This window comes from Ailuropoda melanoleuca, chromosome 1, assembly GCF_002007445.2.
Source record: "Ailuropoda melanoleuca isolate Jingjing chromosome 1, ASM200744v2, whole genome shotgun sequence".
Taxonomy (NCBI): Eukaryota; Metazoa; Chordata; class Mammalia; order Carnivora; family Ursidae; genus Ailuropoda; species Ailuropoda melanoleuca.
The window spans coordinates 162,263,861-162,285,877 of record NC_048218.1 but is presented as its reverse complement, the minus strand read 5'-3'; the positions used below and the strand labels follow the sequence as shown (position 1 = coordinate 162,285,877).

Below are 22,017 nucleotides of genomic sequence, written 5' to 3'. Positions count from 1 at the left end.
ACATTGGCTCTGATATACTAGATACAAAAACAATACCTTCGGATAACATGTTCTGAGTAGAAAAATAACTCTTATTTCTTTAATCCCAAATAGTCATATTATTTTCTTATTATAAGGTGAAAATATTCCTGATAAACGATCTCTCCCCATCAATCCATATCCACATAGCACCCAGAGAAGTGTTTTGTTTTGTTTTTTTTTTTAAACATCAGCAAGTTTGTTCAGTGACCGAATATTTACTGAACACATATTATGTGCTATGAATGATTCTAGATGTGCATAGATACAAGATACACCAGTGAACAAAGCAAACAGAGTTGGGACACAGTAGTGAACAGAACAAAGACCGTTTTTTTTTTTTTTTTTTGGAAGGCAGAAATAAAATAATCATGTAAATAAGTGAATTACTTGTATGTTTGAGGATGTTGTATGCTATATGGGGAGAACAGGAAAAATGATAAAGCAGGATAAGATTGATCAGAAGTGAGGGTTGCAATTTTAAAGTGTGATCAGGATGGGTTTCAATGAGAAGGTGACACCTGAGAAGGTGACACCTGATGAAGGGCCCGGATGATAGTGGCGATGGGCTGGAGTTGCCATCAGCTAAGATGAGGAAGGCTGAGGACAAATCAGACTTATGGAATGAGATGGACATCTCGGTTTTAGATATGCTGAATCTTAAATACATACCAAAACATTTGAGAAGAGATGACGTTGAGGAAGCAGTGGAATGAGTGAGTCAAGAATTCGGTTGACAGGTCTGCACAGTGGAGAAAAATTTGTGAGTCATGACCTAGGGATGGTATTTAAGGCCATGAGGTTGCATGAGATCACTAAAACGGTGAGTGCTGTTGGAGTAAAACAGACTAAGTCCTAGAGCTGATGTGTTGCCAGCAGAGGGGACTGAGAAGATGCAGCCGAGGTAGTAGGAAGACGACCAAGAGGCTCAGGTGGCCTGGAAGCCAAACGAAGAAAGTGTATTAAGCACGGGAGAGTCATCTCTATTACTGATTGTCAAACAAGGTAGGAACTTAAAACTGTTCATCAGCTTTAGCAACAGTGAGGTCATTGGTGATTTGACAAGAACAGTTTTCATGAACTGTTGCGGAAGAAAGCCTGATTAGAGTGGGTTTGAGAACAGGAGGAGACTAATGGCAGTTTCTTTGAGATGTTTTGGGCAAAGGTGAGAAAAACATTAGAGTGTACCTGGGAGATTTTTTTTTAAGGTGGGAAAAGAACATATTTGTATAATGATGAGGTGATGAAGCAGAGATTTAAAATTCGATGATGTCGGGAAAAGAGGGCTTGCCACACAGGGGCACAGAAGGAACACTAGCTTTTGGTCAGGAAACAGAAGCAGGAGCGAGGGGAGAGCCTAGGCCGGAAGACCTCACTGGGATTTCCTGGCAGAGGCAAGGCAGGGCAGGATCAACAGTTTGGGATTGGCTAGTTTGAATAATTTCAGTAGACTTTGGGCTATGGGGATAGTCTCTAGTTGTCTGGCACCTGGCCCTGAGATGATTAAGGCAGAGAAATATTGCCTCCTGTGGTGCACAGGCCAGATGGGGAGATACAGCTCTGGATTTGTTAGTTTACATTTCAAAGGCTTGTTCATGGTTGTGTCTTTTGCTATCTCTAAGAACTGACTAGCCATGGAGGGACTAGGAAGGTTTTGTTTTCTTTTCTTTTCTTCCTTTCCTTTCCCTTCCCTTTCCTTTCCCTTCCCTTCCCTTTCTCTCTCTCTTTCTTTCTCTCTCTCTTTCTTTCTCTCTCTCTTTCTCTCTTTCTTTTCTTTTCTTTCTTTTTCTTTCTTTCTTTCTTTCTTTCTTTCTTTCTTTCTTTCTCTTTCTTTCTTTCTTTCTTTCTTTCTTTCTTTCTTTCTTTCTTTCTTTCTTTCTTTCTTTCTTTCTTTCTTTCTTTCAGATTTTACTTATTTATTTGACAGAGAGAGAGACAGCCAGCGAGAGAGGGAACACAAGCAGGGGGAGTGGGAGAGGAAGAATCAGCTTCCAGCGGAGCAGGGAGCCTGATGTGGGGCTCGATCCCAGGACCCTGGGATCAGGCCCTGGGCTGAAGGCAGACACTTAACCACTGAGCCACCCAGACACCCCTAGGAAGGTTTTCTAAGATGTCAAAACATCCAGGGATACCTGGGGGGTTCAGTTGGTTAAGTGTCTGCCTTCGGTTCAGGTCATGATCCCAGAGTCCTGTGATCGAGTCCTGCATCGGGCTCCCTGCTCCAGGAGGTGAGGGGGGGGGCGGGAAGCCTGCTTCTCCCTCTGCCTACTGCTTCCCCTGCTCATGCTCTCTCTCTCTCTCTCTGACAAATAAATAAATAAAATCTTTTAAAAAAAGATGTCAAAACATCTTAATGTACAGAAAATTAAAAACGTGATTAATACACAAACACAACTAAAATGCCTGGACATCATATACAAAACTAACATGAAAAGACTCTGGGTGAATTTCCTGGGTTTTCCTTTTGCCCTATTTATTGTAGACTCGGAACTGGCATCTGGAAATGCCAACATCAGGAGCAGACAAAAAGAAGTCCCAACAAAACCCTGCTCTTTCTAGTAAAAGGATCAGGAAAAGGACAGTCTAAGAAGACAAAACTTTTAGACAATCACTACTTCATTCCAGCCAAACACCACAGAAATGACACTGTGACTCTACCCTACCCACACCAGCAAAAGCCAAGCAGGAGCCTAGACTTGCAGCCTCACAAGGCTGTACCAAGGCAGCTTACTTCTCCCGCTGGGGTGGTGCCAGAGGAGGTCATGTAGGGAGTCAGGACTTTTACCCCCCACTGACCAGTACTGAAGCCCACACTTTTTACAATGTCGGTGGAGACCCCTCAGGGAGCCAGAACTCCCATTCCTGCAGCAGTAACAAGAAGTACCCCCTTCTCCCAGGGTGGACAACTTAAGTCCTAAGACATCAAGAATCACATTAAATGCAAGCAGTCTAAAAAAAAAAAAAAAAGAAAGAAATAAAAGACACAAACACAAACAGTCTAAATATGCAAATTAAAAGACAGAGATAGAGTATGTTAAAAACCATAACCCAACATTTGCTATCTATAAGAAACTCATTTCAAATATAAAAATAAAGGCAAGTATGGAAAAAGATATGCCATGAAAACATTAATCCAAAGAAAGCAGGAGTGGCTGTATTAATATCAGATAAAGTAGATTTCAAAGTAAAGAAAATTACCAGGACAGAGAGATATCATATAATGATAAAAGGGTCAACCCATCAAGAAGACATAGCAATCCTAAGTATGTATGCACCAAACAACAGATCTGTAAAATACATGAAACAACAACTGGTGTGACTGAAAGGAGAAAGAGACAAAGTCACTGTTCAGTCTCACAAATTCACTTTCAGCACTGATAGGATAACCAGACAGAGAATCAGTATGGATATAGAAAAATCCTAACAACATCATCAAGCAACAGGATTGAAGCAATATTTACAAGACACTTCAGCCAACAACAGCAGTATCCAAGGGACATATGCAAAGATAGATCATATCTTGGATCATAAAACAAATCTTAGAAAATTTAAAATAGTTGAAATCATACAGAGTGTGTTTTTTGATCACATTGGAATAAAAATAGAAACCAATAAGAAAGATAGCAGGAAAATACTCTAAATACTTGGGGGACACCTAAGTGGCTCAGTCGGTTAAGTGTCTGCCTTCGGCTCAGGTCTCATGACCTGAGCGTCCTGGGTTTGAGTCCTGAGTGGGGCCGCTTGCTCAGTAGGGAGTCTGCCTCTCCCTCAGCCTGCTGCTCCCCCTGCTTGTGCTCTCTGACAAATAAATAAATAAAATCTTTTAAAAAAATACTTGGAAGCTAAATAAACATTTTTAAGTAATCCACGGGTCAAAGATGAAGTCTCCAGATAAATTTTTAAAAATACATTGAACTGAATGAAGATGAAAATACAACATGTAAACAACATGTGGGACATAGCTAAAGCAGTATGGAGAGGGAAGTTTACAATACTAAATGCATGCATTAAAAGAAAAAAAAAAGGAAAATTCTCAAATACATTATCTAAGTTCCCACCTCAAGAATAAAAACGAAAAGCAAAAGAAACCCAAGGAAAGCAGAAAAATTAAAATAATAAATATCAGAGTAGAAATTGAGGACACTGAAAATTAACAAATAGTGAAAAACCATTGAAACAAAAAAATCAATGAATCAATGAAAGAACTGGTTCTTTGAAGAGATCAATAAAATTGACAAACTTTTTTTTGCAAAAATTGACCAAAAAAGAGAAAGAACCAATTACCAATATCAGGAAGGAAACAGGGGATAGGACTATAGGTCTTGCACACGTCTACAAGATAATAATGGAATACCATGAACAACTGTACACACATAAATTTGACAACGTAGAAAAAATTAACCAATTCCTCCAAAGCCACAAACTACTGCAACTTACCCAACATGAGGTCAATAATTTGAATAGTTCTATACTTATTAAGGAAATGAATTGTAATTTTAAAACTCCCTAAGACAAAATCTCTAGGCCCAGATAGTTTCACTGGAGAGCTTTACCATAGCTGTAAAGAATAACAATCAATTCTATACAATCTCTTTCAGTAAATAGAAGGAAAAACTTCCCAATTAATTTTTTAAAGCTAGCATGATTTAAATATCAAAACCAAAGATAAAATAAAAAAAGGAAAATTATCCCAATATCCAATATCCCTCATAAATATAGACACAAAAATCTTTAACAAAACATTAGCAAATAGAATTTAGCAACATATAAAAGAATTATATACCATGACCAAAGTGAGATTTATCGTAGGGCACAAGGCTGATTCAATATTTGAAACTAAGTCAATATAATCCACTATATTGACAGGCTAATGAAGAAAAATCACATGATCACATCCTTCAATGTAGAAATGCATTCCATACCATTCATGATTTAAAAACAAACCACCTCTCAGAAAAATTGGAATAGAAGAGAACTACATCAACATGATAAAGAGTACTTACCAAAAAAATCTACAGCTAACATTAAACTTAATGGTGGAGTACTGAATGCTCTCTCTGTATGTTCAGGACCTAAATAAAGATATCCGCACTCACCCCTCTTTTTTTTTTTTTTTTTAAAGATTTTATTTATTTATTCGACAGAGAGATAGAAACAACCAGCAAGAGAGGAAACACAAGCAGGGAGAGTGGGAGAGGGAGAAGCAGGCTCATAGCGGAAGAGCCTGATGTGGGGCTCGATCCCATAACGCCAGGACCACACCCTGAGCCGAAGGCAGACGCCTACCCGCTGTGCCACCCAGGCACCCCCGCACTCACTACTCTTATTCAGCACAGTGCTGGAAGTTCTAGCTAGTGCAGTAAGGCAAGAGAAGGATATAGAACTCGTACAAATTGAAAAGAAAAAACTGGTACCATTTGCAGATGACATGATAGTCTATTTAGAACATCCCAAGGAATCTACAAAAACTTCCTAGAACTAATAAGTGAGTTCAGCATTGTTGCAAGATACAAGATAAGCATTCAGGACTCAACTGTATTTCAATATACTACCAATGGATCTGTGGACACTGAAACTTAAATTCCAATACCATTTATAATTGCTCAAAAATAAAAGTAAAATACTTAGCTATAAATCTAAGAAAACATGTTTAGGACTTGTATGGTAAAGACTAAAAATGCTGATGAAAGAATTTTAAAAAATGGACATTTGTATGGTGTTTATAGATAGGAAGATTCAGCATATTAAAAATATCAATTCTTCCCAAATTAACATACAGGTTTTACCTAATTTCTACAAAACTGCAGCAAGATTTTTTTGTATATATAAACAAGATTGTTCAAAAATGTATATGAAAAATTAAAAAAAATAGAAGAGTTAAAATAGGGGTGCCTGATGGCTCAGTCATTAAGCTTCCGCCTTCTGCTCAGGTCTTGATCCTGGGATTGAGCCTGCGTTGGGCTCCCTGCTCATCGGGGAGCCTGCTTCTCCCTCTCCCACACCACTTGCTTGTGTTCCCTCTCACTGTATCTCTCTCTGTCAGATAAACAAATAAAATATTAAAAAAAAAGAAGGGTTAAAATGATTTTGAAAAAGAAGAATAAAGTGGGAGGAACCAATCTACCTGATTTCAAGACTGGTTAGATAGCTTCTAGAATCAAGACCATGTGGTACTGGTAAAGGGATGAACCCAGGAATACACTCACACAAACATATTCAGATGACTTTTGACAGATGGACAAAAGCAATTCAATGGAAGAAAGATGGATGTTTCAACAAATGGAGCAACTGGACATCTATAAGCAAAAAAAATGAGCCTCACCATAAACCTCGGTCCTTACGCAAAAATTAATTCAAAATGGACAACAGACTTAAAAGCAAAACATAAAGTTATGGTTAAAAAAATAGAAGAAAATTTTTAAGCTCTTGGGCCAAAGAGTCATAGACTTGACCCCAAAAGTATAATCTCTGAAAGGAAAATTGATAAATTGGATTTATCAAAATTAAAAAGTTCTGCTTCACAAAAGACTCTATTAAGAGATGAAAAACAAGCAACAGAGTGGGGAACATATTTGTGAACCACGTATCTGGCAAAGGAATAGAATCTAGAATATATAAGCACTCCCAATACGCAAGAGATAAAAAAATCAACAAATCAATCAGAACGGGCAAAAGACATGAAGAGACGTTTCTCTCAAGAAGATATACAGGTGGCCAGTAGACATAGGAAAAGATGTTCACCATCCTTAGCTATTAAAATGTCATCAAAACCATAAAGAAGGGGCACCTGGGTGGCTCTGCCTGCCTCTCCCCTACTTGCGCTCTCTGACAAGTGAGTAAATAAAAATCTTAAAAAAAAGAAAAAGAAAAACCACAATGAAATGTCTGTATGTACCTATCAGAATGGCTAAAATTAAAAAGTAATGACACCACCAAATTCTGGCTAGGATGCAGAGAGGTTCGCTAGTGGGAATGTACCATGGTACAGCCATCCTGGGAAGCAGTGACACAGCTTCTTAAAAAACTAAATATGTAACTACCTTGTGATCTATTAATTGTACTGCTCTGCATTTATGTCAGCAAAATGAAGACATATAAAAACTTGTACATGAGTGTTTGTAGAAGCTTTATTTGCCCTAAATTGGAAATACCAGATGTCCTTCAACGGGTGACAGATGTCCTTCAACGGGTGACAGTTTAAACTGCAGTGTGTCCTATTACTGAGTATTACTGAGCAATAAAAAGAAATAAACTACTGATTGCACACAGCAAAGTGAATGACTCTTCAGAGAATTACGTTGAGTGACAAAAGGCAATCCCCAAAAGTTACACACTGTATGATTCCATTTATGTAACATTCTTGAAATGACAAAACTATAAAAGTCAATTATAGAATAGTGGTTGCCAGGAGCTGGAGATGGAGGGGGGCAGGCGAAGGTGAGTGGGAAGCGAGTGTAGCTATCAAGAGCAACATGAGGAATCTTTGGGCACTGAAGTGTTTACCTTGACTTTCTCTAAGACTATCCTGGTTGTGATAACGTTCAATAGATTTACAAGATGTCACCATTCGGGGGAAACTGGGTAAAGCATATGCAGGACCTCTGTATTATTTCTTAAAACCACATGTGAATTGACATTTATTTCTCAGAATCAAAGGCTTTACTCTGAAAATTATTTCATTGCTTCCTGTTGCTTGTAGAATAAGATGCAAATTTCTAATTGCGGCCTGCTGGGGTTCTTTTGATCCTGTCCTCTGCCTAATCCTCCAACCCTTTGTCACATTGCTTTTGTTTTTTTCTAACTTTAGCCACGTGACTGCTTTACTCCCCTTTAGCCGCTTCAAGCTCTTCTCTACCTCTGGCCCTTCGCCCTTGCTATTTCCTCTGCCCAGGAATGCTCTCCTCCCAGCTCTTTGCATGGCTCCACATTCTGATTCTACAGGTCTCAGCTCAAACTCCACCTGCTCAGAAAAGCTGTCCCTCACCTGCAAAGCGCATGCACCCAGACCCACAGTGAGGAGAGCAGTTAGGCCCTGCAGCTAGGCTGAATCATAGCACCTCCACCTATGAGCTCTAGGACCTGGGCACCATGCTTAACATCTGTTTCCCCATCTCTAAAATGGGCACACCCAATTAGTTCTCCCTTCAGAAAGTTGTTATAAGGATTAAGTGTGTTAACATAGGCAGATCATTTAAATTAGTACCTGGGATGCAGCAAAGCCCACAAAGGTGTTATTTGTTACTATCTAAAAAAACCTCCTAAAATCTCACTGGTTTTCAAAGTGCAATCCCTGGACCAGCAGCATCCCCATTAGCTTGTGAGAAATGCACATTTTCAGGCCCATCCCACATCACTGAAACTCTGGGGGTGGGGCCCCAAAATCTGTGCTTTAACAAGCCCTCCGGGTGATTCAAGCATGCCACTGGCTTGTCTCATATCCCTATTTACTTCCTTAATATCACTATCAGAGATAGTCAGTATCGTTGAGGTACCTGATTAACGCCCATCTCTCCCAGCAGAACAGCATTCCAAGAGGGCGAACTCATCAAATTCTTCACTACTGAATCCCCAGCTGCTAGCGGGTCTGGCACAATGTGGACACTGAGAAAATATTAACAAATAAATGAATGAAAGAACTTGGGCAAGGTCATGTATTTAAATAACTCAACTGACTGACGTTGACTCCAAGCAGGGCTTGCCCCCTCTAACATGCTGGGAATCTGTGACAGGCTAATTCCTTGGTTTTAGAAGCCTCAAGTTCCTCCTCCTGCGCTGTGTAAGATGGAAGTCCTGGCATGTGAAACCTGACTTTCAAACTGTATTTTATTATTTTTAAATATTTTATTTATTTATTTGAGAGGGAGAGAGAGAGAGAGAGCGCACGCACACGGGAGCAGTGAGGAGGCGCGCAGGGAGAGGGAGAAGCAGGCTTCCCGCTGAGCTGGGAGCCCGACGCGGGGCTCAATTCCAGGACCCTGAGATCATGATCTGAGCTGAGAGCAGACCCTCAACCGACTGAGCCACTCCAGCGCCCCCCAAACTGCATTTTAAATGGAAATAGACAACGGCAAAGTCAAGGATTCTTTGTGCAAGGAAGTGGACACATCCCTTTTCCATTGTACTGTGTTGGCCACCTCTTATTCATTCATTCATTTATTATTATTATTATTATATTATTATTATTATTTTAGGTGATTGCCAGTGAACTGCTTTATGGAATGGCAACATGGCACCCTCTGTCCACGGCATTTGGTAGCTATGGCTCATGAAGCATGGTCACCTTTTGTCTAGAAGGCTACCTTACATCTCAGTTTGGAGGGAGAGGAGTTTGAACGAAGAGGAGATTCAGTGCCTTCATGCCCGCACCCTTTCCTATGGTGCAGGCCTCTCAGCTTTGCCCGCATGTCTCCGACCGGTCCATCTCTCTGTCCTCTGCGGGCTTCTCATCCTCATCCTCTCCCTGCCTCCCTTAGTGCTTCTCAGGGACCTGACAGTCACATTCCTTGGATAATCCTCTTCACTCCACAGCAGGCCTTCCAGTTCAGACTTTGTTGGCACTTCTACCCAGGTATCCCAAGGCACCTCTGCACAGGACGTCCAAGACTCCGTGAGTTAGCTTCCCTTTCCCTTTCCCTTGGCATTCTCTCGCAAGCCTGACTCTGCTTAGTGTGCTACCATCTACCCTGTCACCCAAGGTAGAAATCGGGGAGTCGTTTTCATTCCTGTCTTTATCTCACTTCCCACATTCTATCAGTGTCCTCGTCCTTGAAATTGTTCCCCTATGACGCCCCACATCACGTCCTTACCTGTCCTCCAGGTCTGCTCGGGGCTGCTATGTTGCACATGTGACAGCCCTGCCGCAAAGCTTCAAGCATCTCACCTGGACTGTTTTAATCATCTAACAAATATCTTTGTTACTGACATTATATCTATATATCCTCTACACAATCAAGGTACAATTAAATAATTTTTTGAAATGCAAAATTTGGTCCCTTTTCCTCCATTGCTTAAAGTTATTTCAAAGGTCCTATGTTACAGAATATGGTGCAAATCCCTTAGCCCGCTATACTAGGCCCTTCATTACCAATCCGGATATCCTGATCGCTGTACCTTGCTCCAAAACCTGTACCAATCTCCATACCAAACCTACTATCATCCTGAGCTTTTCAAAGTCTTTTTTTTTTGGTCACACTCTTCTCAGATACCCAGGTAGAAATAGGTATACTCTCCTTTAAGCCTACCAGCATCAATCAGGTTTTGCTGCGGTAACAACTCCAAATTAGAACAACGAACATTCATCTCTTGCTTATTTACATGAGTGCAGAGGGATGAGCTGTAGGTCTGCACCAGGTAGGAGGTTAACTGTGGGTTTGCAACAGATGACTCTCCTTAGGGACCTAGACTGGACCTAAACTGAAGGAGCAGCTGTTGCGTAGGGCGTGCTTTTCTTGTAGCAGAGATCAGAAGTGCAAGTTGGAGGCCAGCTGAAACATGTGGTTGCGTTTAAAGCTTTCGCTCACTTGTGACATACATCATGCTGGCTCACATTTTAGGACATCTCTGTAGTAAGTGGAATTACATTCCATCATGTTCCTGGCACCCCCATGACCATGGAATCTGCTGATAGATTCAGCTTTTGGGACAAAAATGCCAGAACAAAGCTAAAAACTTCCGAAACAGTTAAATCAATCTATATCAGCTTGCTACTTCAGTCGTTATGAGAAAACATTTGCACATGCTTCTAGCTATGCCTGGTCAAAAGGACATGAATTCTGTAATCCCCAAAAGAAAAAATGCATTTTCCTGTGTATGCAGGAATAAGATGTAATGGCTGGAGACTTCTAGGTTGTCTGGAGTTGTTTTCTCTCTACTCAGCCTTACCTCTGTACAAATTTGGGTCCCAGCTTTTTCTGGGTTGTCAGCCATGGACGTAGATCAGCTCCTGGAGAAGACAGTGTCATTGTTCATCAGTCAAGAGCCCAGCAGGCCCCAGTGACTGGCCACCTCCATTCCACTGCCTTTTGCAGATTTCTTTTGTAACTCTATGGGTATTGAAATTACAGAATTTAGACTCATGTGGGAGACCACGAGGCATTTTGCAGTGCTTCATTCAGTAATGTATTTAGTAGAGAACATTGGGAAACATTCTGTGAACCCTGTACTATAATATGTAATAAAATATATAGAAGATTTAAAAAAAAAAAAACAAAAAACTCGGCTAACGCAAGCTGCGTGGCCAAGCCCAACATCAGTGATGTAGGGAATTTACTCCTTTTAGAGAAGGGCAGACAGATTGAACACCAGGGAATAATCAGGCAATTCAACCCACTACCCAACACTTGGTATATATTTTCATTATAGCCCCCAGAATGCTTTCTTTGTGTAGCTATCTTTCTCCTATAGACTTTAAGCTTCTGCGGGTAGGGTCTGATTTGTTCTTTTATACCTTGCCAGGACCTAGTACAATTGCTGAACGGGTAAATAAATTAGTGATTGACCCAACAATTCAAGATGGGAAATGCAGGACGAAGATTAGGTTTGTTGAAGATAATGAGTTCAGTACCAACCTCATAGGCTAAATATGTTCTGAGCACTGTCCTAGTAATGGAACTGTCATTTTTAATACAGTTACTAAGAGCTAATGTGTTCTGAGTTCTATACTATCAACTCAGAATCACTCTTTTGGAAAAGGGCTAATGAGCTTTAAACAGCCTGTAATTTTTAAAAAATAGGCTTTACTTTTTACAGAAGTTTTAGGTTCATAGCAAAATTGAGTGGAAGGTACAGAGATGTCCCATATTCTCCCTTCATCTATTCATACTTGGCCTCCTCCAATCGCAACATCCCCCACCAGAGTGCAGATTGGTTATAATTGATGAACCCACACTGACATATCATTATAACCCGAAGTCCAAGGTTTTCCACAGTGTACTTGGCATTGTACGTTCTACCGGCTTGGATAAATGCAGAGTGATATGCAATCGCCATTACTTTATGTGTCACATAGAGTAGTCGCCCTGCCCTAAAAATCCTCTGTGCTCTGCCTAGTCACACCTCTCTCCTTCCTAACCCCTGGAAACCTTTAATCTTTTTACTGTTTCTGTAGTTTTGCATCTTCCAGAAGACATGCAGTTGGAACCACACAGTATATAGCCTTTTCGGGTTGGCTTCTTTCACTGAGTAATATGCATTTAAGTTTCCTCCCCATCTTTTTGTGGTTTGATAGTTCATGTCCTTTTAGCACTGAATGGTATTCCATTGTCTCCATGTATCATAGGTTATTTATCCATTCACCCACCAGAAGACATCTTGGTTGCTTCCAGGTTTTGGCAATCATGAATAAGCTGCTATAAACAGCCTTGTGCACCTTCTTCTGTGGACATAAATTTACAACTCCTTTGGGTAAATACCAATGAATGTGATTGCTGGATCATAGAGTATTGCAAGAGTTTTGTAAGCAACTACCAAACTATCTTCCAAGGTAGCTGTACCATTTTGTGTTCCCACCAGCCATCAAAGAGCATTCCTGTTGCTCCGCATCCTTGTCAGCATTTGGTATGGTCGGTATTCTGGATTTTGGCCATCCCAATAAGGGGAGAGCGGTATCTTGTTGTTTTATTTTGCATTTTCTGATGGCACGATGTGGAGCATCTTTTCATATGCTTATTTGCCATCTTCAGATCTTTGTTGGTGAGGTGTCTATTTAAGGTCTTTGGCTCATTTTTCAATCATGTTGTTTATTTTCCTATTATTGAGTTGCTTGTAATTTTTTAATTGACTGATTACCTTGATCTTAAATTTTCTCAAATCTTAAATATAAACACTGACAGTTTTAGAGTTGGTTTTCTTACTTCCAGAAGTTGGCATTAAAGAAGACTGATTAAATAGGTGTAAAATCTGGATAGCCACACAACTTCAAAATGACCGTAAGAGAGAATGGGGGAGATAGAGGAGGCCAGAGTTTTTAGACTCCAGGAAGTCCTTGAACCTCTGAAATTGCAAAATTTTGAGTGTGTACACATGTACACTTGTCTGGAGAAGTAGACCATGGCTTTGCATCAGAGCCTTAGAGGGATTTTCAAATCACAAAAGGTTAAATAAACTCATTGGTGCCAAGAGAAGGTAGAAGAAATGTCATTTTTATTTATTCCCTGATGATGGTATTAACTATAATTTATTGAACATTTACTTTGTGAGTTGGCACAGTTCTAAGAACTTTTATAGATGTTGTCATTTAATTTTGAAAACAACTCTGTTATTATTATGTTTAATTTTCCAATGAGGAGACTCAGGTTTAGAGAACTATTGTTAGTTGTTCCAGGTCATGTGCTTAGTCAGTGGCAGAGAGAGAGGCCCAAAAAGTTGCCCTCTCAGCCATTATACTGTATTTCTTCAGTCTTCAACCTAATTTTACTTTACCCCTCTTGGTCTCTCTTAATAATTTTGGTTAAAAAATAGCTTTTAAATTTAGCTCCCTGGCAGTCACAAACTGACCAGCTCTCAGATTTCTGGCAGGACAACCCAGTTTGCATGTCATAAATATAACTGGAGACATAACTAGACACTTAAATACATTTTCATCATTGTGCAATCTTACTAATGGATTGGCCTCCAATTCCAAGTGGAAGAGTTCTGGTGCCTCACCTAATTGGCAGGCACTTTCTAAGTCCTGTTTGACTATTGAATTCTGCTCATTAGGTTAATGAAAAGCAAATTTGCAGTACCCCTGGCGATGTAAAGCTTTCTAGCAGCGACACATTCATATGGAATTTATTTATCGGTTCTTGCAAACCTCCAGAACCAGTCCTGCATATTATGGGGATTCATTTGCTGAAGCTAACACTGAAAATCTGTCCCATTTCCAGAGATCCTCTTTCAGAGGGATATTTAAATGAGGACATTAAATTGATTGTACTAAATGTGATGAGTGATAGGCCATATTGTGTGTGCACTGGAATGGGTGTTGGGTTTATGGTCTTCCTGAACTTAGCAATAAATCAGTGGTAGTCACTTTAGCCAGAGAGTTCAGCTTCTCCACTCACCTTTCATCTCTGAATGGTTACTCTGCATATTTTGCATTTACATTTGCAAAGTGCTTTTGTCCTCCAAATGTCACTGTAGATGCAGGCACGTTTTATGATTGCTAGTTCAAAGGGGGAGAGACTGGCATGGCTGTGAGGGGGGAGTGGCTGACCAGGGTGCCGGGAACCTCTGAAGTAGCCACTGTGGTCATTCCTCTAACATTACTGCCTTCATGTATCTCTTTTATGGGTTCCCTTTCCTTTTTCCGTTTTTTTTTTCCCTTTATGCTTCCCAGTCATATTCCACAAATATGACTTAAATTACAGGAAGTAGCACATGACATAGTGCTTAAGAGAAAAGGCTCAGGAGTCAAATAGACCCAGCCCAGCTGAAGTGACCTTGGGCAATGACCTCAACTATAAAATGGGGTTAATAGACGTCCTTATAGAACTGGTATGAGGATTTTATTTAGTTAGAGCATATTTGTATAATGCCTGTTTCAAATTGTGATCCAGCATCAGAAACAAAACAATACGAGGCAGAACAATTAAAGGTTTACCTCTATGGTACAGACCACAGGCTGTGGGATTTTTATTAAAGGAGAAATGATTTCACCTGGGAGCAACCCGGGATGTCTTCAGGGGAATATTTAATCTGGTTGCAAAATCCTGTCCTCACAGGATCTGGATAAGCAAATAGGAAGGGAAGGGAACTGTGTCACTGTGGTGATTTTGGACACTTCTTCCATAAAAGTAGCTTCTAACCCCCCTCCCCTCACATGTGGGCTGATCTTGGTGCCTCACTTCTAATGAGTAGAATGTGGTGGAAGGGAGAGTGGGTGACATCTGCTACTAAATTAGAAAATGTGAAACAGTGTGTCATTCCCTCTATTATCTGTCAGTCTGTCTATCCCCTTTAGGGCCCTGAGCTACCTTGTAAGAAGTCAGGCTACCTTGAAACCACCACGGGACCATGTGGAGAGATCATACAGAGTTAGAGATACATGCCCACGGAGCTCCAGCTGTTGGAGTCTTCCCAGCCCTAGCATCAGATATGTGAGTGAGACTTTGGATAATTCCAGACTCAGCCACCAGCCAACAGTAACCGTGAGAGGTCCTGACCAAGATCTGCCTAGCTGAGCCTAGTCAACTGCTAGAGCCCTGAGAGAGAATAAAATGTTGTTAATTTAAGCCACTAAATTCAACGTGTTACTCACCCATAGTAACTGGAATAATAAACGCATTAGAGCACTTCTAAATCAAAGCAAATTTACAAATTAAATATCAAGACTCCTAAACCAGTAATATTTGGTTTCAAAAGGTTAATTTTTTTTGGTCAGATGATGGTTCCCAGTAGCCAAACTGATGCTTGCATCCCTGAAAGGTGGATGCCACGGTGCAAGCTTTGGGAGACTGGTACATGCATGCCACATGGTGACTCAGCTCTCCTGCTACACCGCTCCGTCCCCACAACCAGGAAACCTTTGCTTCTCTTGTGCACAGAGACGCCTGGCCTTTACACAGTGCTAGCATGTTGTCATGATTTTCTGGTCCTGTCTCTGTTCCTTACACATCAGCCCATTACAGAGGAAGATGTTCTCGATGCCAATGTGATTCTAAGTACACAGAAGAATCCAGGCCCTGATGGTGAACGGCAGCACTTAATGATCAGGGGTCACCCAAAGAAACCAGACTTTTAAAAATGTACATTTTTAAAGATTTTAACATGAAAATGAAAATACAAAATTTAAGAACTCTTGCAGGGAATTATCAACCACACAGAAAGTATTAGGATGTGGCTGGACTGGAAGGGAGAGAGATACACGGCAGGTAGTTCTCAGCAAAAAGGTTGGCTGAAGCAGAGTGGTTACGGACGGCCCTGAATGCCAGCACCTAGCGTCTGAGCTATTCACCTGTAGTCACTATGGTTCTGGAGTAGCGGCGCGACAGCGTGAGAGCTCTATTTCAAGATTCCTCTCGCAGCTGTATGTGTATGATGGATTAGACACAGTTGAGGCTGGAGTCAGGAAGACTGGCTATCAGTGCCTTCTACTATACAAATCCCAGAGCTTAAAAATGATCAGTGTTCACCAACTGTGGTAGTCTACTGGGCTCTTTGAAAACTCGAGTATAGATTGTGAGATGGATTTCATTTCAACACTCAGGGATTTACGGTGTTCTTCCTCCTGCTCCTGCTTGACACTGACAAATGATACAACCTTGGTCAAACCATTCATGTTCCAGCACCTCTGAGCCTTCATCTATCAAACAAGAGATAATGATATATACATTCTACCCATGTTATAAATATTAAAAATTATATATATGTATATATGTGTGTGTGCATGTATATATATAAAATCTTTAAGAAGGTTCAAGTGGTCACAGAATAGAATGAGTTTATACTCTAGAGTATAACCTTACTGTTAGATTATAAGAGAGCATTTGCAACTGTTCAAAGTTGCAAAAAAGAGATGTTTCTTTTTGAATGCACAACTGTATTGGAACAACATCAATAGAAATCTTGAAAAGAAATAAAAGCTGTCAGGATTCCATAGCTACCAAATATCAACTTTTTATTTTCCATATTTCTTGCTAGTTTACAATGCATAGTGTAGATTTCTTGTTGTATTTTGCTTTTTTTTCACATGAACATCACCATTTTTACATTGTTCTATACATTTGTAATTATAATTTTGTAACAGTCCCTCAAATTGATATACAATTTACTTAACTAATACCTGTATTGTCTGAAGCACATCTATATATGTAACATCTTCCTTCCTTCCTTCTTCCCTTCCTTCCTCTCTTCTCTCTCTCCTTCCCTCCTTCTAGCATGAAAAAGGAAAATAAGGCAGATTATAAAGGACTAGGAATGGAATTATCAAGGCATAGAGAATGAATATTTTTATTTCTTTTAAAATAATTTATTGAGCTCTCCCTTGCAAAACTGGGAGATACAGGTTTTAGAAAAAGCAAACTTTGGAGAGTCTGATTGAAAACACTGCACAGGCAGAATCCGATCAGTAGATTCCTTCATTAAAATTCTTCATTTCTGACACTTAGTTTTTTCATGGCAGGGAAGAAAGCAGGGGGTGCTTTCCAAGTCCACTCTGAGGAGTGTTTTGAGGAGTATTATTTGGAAATCAGGGCTTGTTGACTAAGTTAAGCAAACAGGTCATTGAACCAGCCCTGTCATAGGTACAATTTAGAGTTAAGTACAGCCTTAGCCCCTCAGTGATGTTAGATGGACATTAGTTTGAGAAAATCCTCATCAATCCCACTCAAAGGAGGTTAGGCCAGTGTATTAATTTGCAGGTAGTTCTTCAATTTAGAAATGAGCCAAGGTTTGTCTGCCCGCTTGCATTAATCATTTGGGGACAGCTGCTGGAATCACAGTGCTGGAACTGGGGATGCCAATCTTTTTGGAGAGCAAGTAAACAAGGTTACTAGCGCCAGGAACAAGCTTCAGCAGGAGCAATATTATTCCACTCCCNTAAATTTTTTTTTTTTTTTTTTTTTTTTGAGACAGTCACACTCTTGAAGATTAGGAGCTATGATCTGGGACATGCAAAGTCTGGAGCTTCGCTAGTCCAAAGTCCCTGAACTCTGTCGTACAGACCACTGCACTGCCATCAGAGGATTCAAATGGCCTCATGATGCAGCAAATTCTCTTCTGTGTGCCATGGTTCCAGTGCTTATTGACCTGTTTTGTAAACAGTATAAATATTAACTTTGTCTGTTATGTGCCAAGCCAGGGTTAGGTAATACGGACATAGTAACGACAGTCACTGAAAGCTACATTTAGTCAGGTAAATGACAAAAGGATCTCAGTTTTGTTATTTGTTTTTGATGGGCAGATGGAAATGTCCGCCTCAAGAAAGAAGCAGAGAGGCACATCAGGGCTCTAAATACATTGATTCTCAAACTTGGCCGACTTCAAAATTCCCCACATACAAAGTCTGGTAAGCCCCCCCCACAGCAACTGAAGTGGAAGTTTCTGTGAGTACGTGGGGTGGGGGAGCTTCTGGAATTTTGAACCCTGAATCAGAATTCAGGATCACTATTCTCATGCTACAGCAAAAAGTGTCTGAGATGTGGATTTAAACGTAATTAATGCCGATCGCTACCCGTATAGCAGCGTTCTTATTATTCACGGAGATCCTGCCCCTTGCATTTTAGCCCTAGCTCCTCATATGCAGCTCCCGATGTTTATTTCCCCGAATTTCTCACAAACCGCGGTGCAATTTTGGATAGACACAGCCTATAATCTCATCTACAACACTAGACACAGTATCATTTAGTTACTTTGAGAATTCTGACTCCTCCTTGGATAAGGGAAAAGCACAATCTTTGCCAAAGTTGGGGGCCAAATGTGGAGCTCCCATTGCTCAGAGAGGCTGGAGGGGGCTACGGAAAAAGCAGATAGGAAGACTTCAAAAATCATGGCTATTAGAATGGAAGGGACCACGCTGTCTCTTCGTTTTAAGTAAGTGATGGAATTGAGAACAGAAAGGCTGGAACTTGTTCAAGGTCACATACAGCCAGGGAGTGGGAGTAGTTGGGCCTGGAACTCAGGTCTCCCGGTTTCCCGTAGCCCCATTGGAGAGGTTTCACATAAGGGGCTTTTAAAAGAGTTGAAAAATCATGGCATTACTAGAGCCTACTGGCGCTTCTGCTTTCAGTCATCGTATTTTTCACAGGTTCTGCTAATCCGATAAAGCTTGTTTACAAAGTGTTTAGCAGACAAGTTTCCAGTTCTTTAAAACAGAACCCCCTCTCCCACCAAACAAACACTCCTTTAGGGACTCCACCAAACCATATCTCTAGAAATCAATTGCTCCCTTTCACTCAATCCTTTTAACTTGCAAAAGGGCCAAAGATCACTGGATCTTGGACACTCTGAAACGTAAGAAGTTAACCTTTTTATGCCTCTGCGCAAGGGTGCTTTTCTAAGTTTGCAACAAACACCCTCGGTTGTTGACTGTGTGACCTCCACAAAATTCTCTTTTCGGATGATGCATAGATATGCAAATTTCTAGTCATAACTTGTCTGAGAACAAAAACAGAACAGTTTTCTGTGCTTAGGCAGTCTGCAAGGATTACAGCATTTAATTCTCACAACAACCCAGTTATATTAGCTCCATTTTTCAGAGGAAGTCACTGAGAGGTTGGGTTCTTTGTCTAGGCTGAATATCTAATTAGAAGGAGATTTGAACTCAGATCATTAAAAATTCATTTTTATCTGGATGAGGCATATAAAAATCACTATATCTCTTTTTAGGTCATCTTCAAAAGAAGATATTTTGCCCCACCTCTTATTTATCTGAAGAAACAAGTACAGTGAATTATTCCAAGAACAGCTAGAGTTGCCATGAGCCTGTAACAGATGGAAGTCACACCCAGAGCAGAGCGAAGTGGTAAGGACCTGGAGATATGGATGGCAGCACCATCAGCATCTGCTCTATTATTTATTCGACATTATACGCGCTGTGCTAAAAACTGCAGTTACGAAGTTAAGTAAGAATGGACTTTCTTTCTTGGAGGAACTCATAGTCTAGTGGGGAAGCCAGACTTATAAATGGACGATTTCAGTATAATAAGTACTCCATTAGCACAATGCACATTTTGAGCAGAGATGAATGAATGAATCTAGCCTGTGAAGAGGGGGTGGCCAAAGAAGCCTACCTCAAGGCATGACCCATATGCTAAGCCTGTAAGGAAGAGGGAGAGCTAGCCAGACAGAGAAGATGGTTGAAGAGCAGGCGGGGAAAGGTATTACAGGCAGAAGAAATAGCACAAAGGGTAGAGCAAAGCCTGGAATAACACAGGAGGTGCAAGGGAACCGTGTTCAGATCCATATATTAACCTGCAGAGTGGGAGGTGGGAGGGAGGCTGGTGAGCTCACAGGTGGCCTTATGTACTATGCTGAGTTTGGAATTCTTTGTAGACATTGGGAAGTCATTTAAGAGTCTTACGTTCATGATCAGATTTGCACTTTAGGTCAATCACCCTGACTGGCTATCATCTGTTTCCTGCTATCACCAGTGACTCTCATACATATGACATTTTCCCATGAGTTTATCCAGTGGTTATGAGAAATTACTGGTCAGGGTTTTTTTCCCTACTCAAGAAAACATGCTAGAAAATGCAAGTGAGAAGACATTTTTATAGGGATATGGTACACTGAAAAACTGACCACAGTTCTCTACCCCTCCGTGTAATCCACGTTCTTTGTAAAGTGACTTTGCTGTTTCTTCCACACGGGGAGTCTGTTTCCTCTACACTTTGAATCTCAACTGGCTTTGTGCCTTGCTTTGGCCATCAGAGTGAGGTGGAAGTGACTGTGTGCCGAGGCCACGTGTACTTCTGCTCTCTCCTTGTCTCAACTCCCCTATAGGAACAGTCCTCACTAGCTTGCTGCAGGATGAAAGACCATGCATGCCAGCCCTGAGTCAGCCCTGTCGTCCAGATATGGGAGAGCCCAGCCAAGGGGTGGGCTTTAGCTGACTTAACAGCAGAACAGACACATGAAAGCAGCAGTCAAGTACAGAAGTGCCTGGCGGAACCCAGCCCAAATTTCTGACCTGCCGTGAGGGAAATAAATGGTTGTTTCAAGCTGCTGAGTTCTGGGGTGGTTGGTTATCCTGCAAAAACTAACTGGAAGGTTGGATAATCCTGCATCTGCTCTAATCTATCAAAGAGTCAATCATTTGCAAGCCTTGACACCTTATCAGTTACAAGTAACAAAGTGCTTCAAACATGTTGGCAGGTCACAACACAATGCAAAGGCTGATAAAGAGCATTTCTCAAAGTGGACCTTTCTGAAAGGCTTCCGCTTCCGGAAAGATGGAGCAGACAGGGCTTTTTTATTCCTCTGATAAATACAACCAAAAATGCTAGACATTACATATAAAACAAATAAAACTCTGAGAGGTAGACAGAAAGGGCAGACCAGCTAGGGAGCCATGGGACCTGAGGAAGGACACAATGGTGCGTGTCCTGGGGTTTCTTTTTGCTTTGTCTATCCCAGATTTGGAGCTGAAGATGCCGGCCATTTGGAAATGCCAACAGACGCGCACCAAAAAAAAAAAAAAAAAAAAAAAAAAAAAAAAATCCCCACAAAAACTTGTTCTTGCTAGTCAAAGCACCAGGAAAGAGGCAGCCTAGCATGACAAAAAAACTTCTGGACAATCACCACTTTCCTCCAGCCAATAGCACAGGAAAAACCGTGGCCCCACTCCCACCAGTAGAAGCTGTGTGGGAAGTGTAGAGTTCAGCTTTTGAGAGGCTGTAATGAGGCATCTTCATACCCTTCGAGGGCGATATCAGAGAAGGTCAAGCAATGAGCTGCCCTGCACCAACCCCCCACCCCCGAGTCAGTGGAGACCATGCAAAAGAGCCCAGACTACCACTCCACCAGGCAGTTAGGAGGCCCCCTCTTCCTCCCCGAGGGGGTGACGTCAGAGGAGTCCAAGTGGAGAGCCAGTCTCTCACTGTTGCCAGCAGTAGTGAGGCCACCCCCACTAGAGTTGTCAGTGGAACCGCACGGCCGGGAGGGGCTGGAATTGCCGTCTCTGCCCAGCAGTAATGGGGAGCCCCCTCCCTGGGTGTCAACGGAGCTGAGTGGGAATGTGGACTTCTACCTTCCCCTGGCAGTTGAGGCAGCCCCCCTGACCTTCCGTACCGGAGGTTAAATAAGTTTAAAACACAAGGTTAAAGAAGATCCAGACTCCCGTAACATGTGAAAATATCTGAGATGTGATAGAAAAATCACTCATGATAGCAAGAATCAGGAAGAGCATAGTAGAACGAAAGAGGCAACACTGGGATGACAGAAATGGTAGAATTACCTGACAGAGATTTGCCATGTTAAAAATACCTCAGAGAACAATGACAAGCATGGTGGAAACAAATAAAAAAAAAAATTGAAAGCCCCTGCAAGCCCCCACCCCCCCAAAACAAAACCAAAAAAGAA

General features: G+C 41.2%; 2 long non-coding RNA genes across 2 annotated transcripts in view; one reads left to right on the top strand and one right to left on the bottom strand.

Moving 5' to 3' along the window:
• The window catches only part of LOC117804020, a 46,147-nt gene that overhangs the window by 16,198 nt on the left and 7,932 nt on the right, over positions 1-22,017 (bottom strand). The window contains exons 2-3 of the long non-coding RNA XR_004628182.1: positions 10,900-11,060; positions 8,511-8,619 (exon numbers count right to left, since the gene is read on the bottom strand). This is a non-coding gene — a long non-coding RNA (uncharacterized LOC117804020). The remainder of the gene's footprint in view (positions 1-8,510; positions 8,620-10,899; positions 11,061-22,017) is intronic.
• On the top strand, positions 560-21,097 carry LOC117804019. The gene is made up of 3 exons (XR_004628181.1): positions 560-1,023; positions 17,900-18,004; positions 19,324-21,097. It is a non-coding gene; the product is annotated as an uncharacterized LOC117804019 (long non-coding RNA).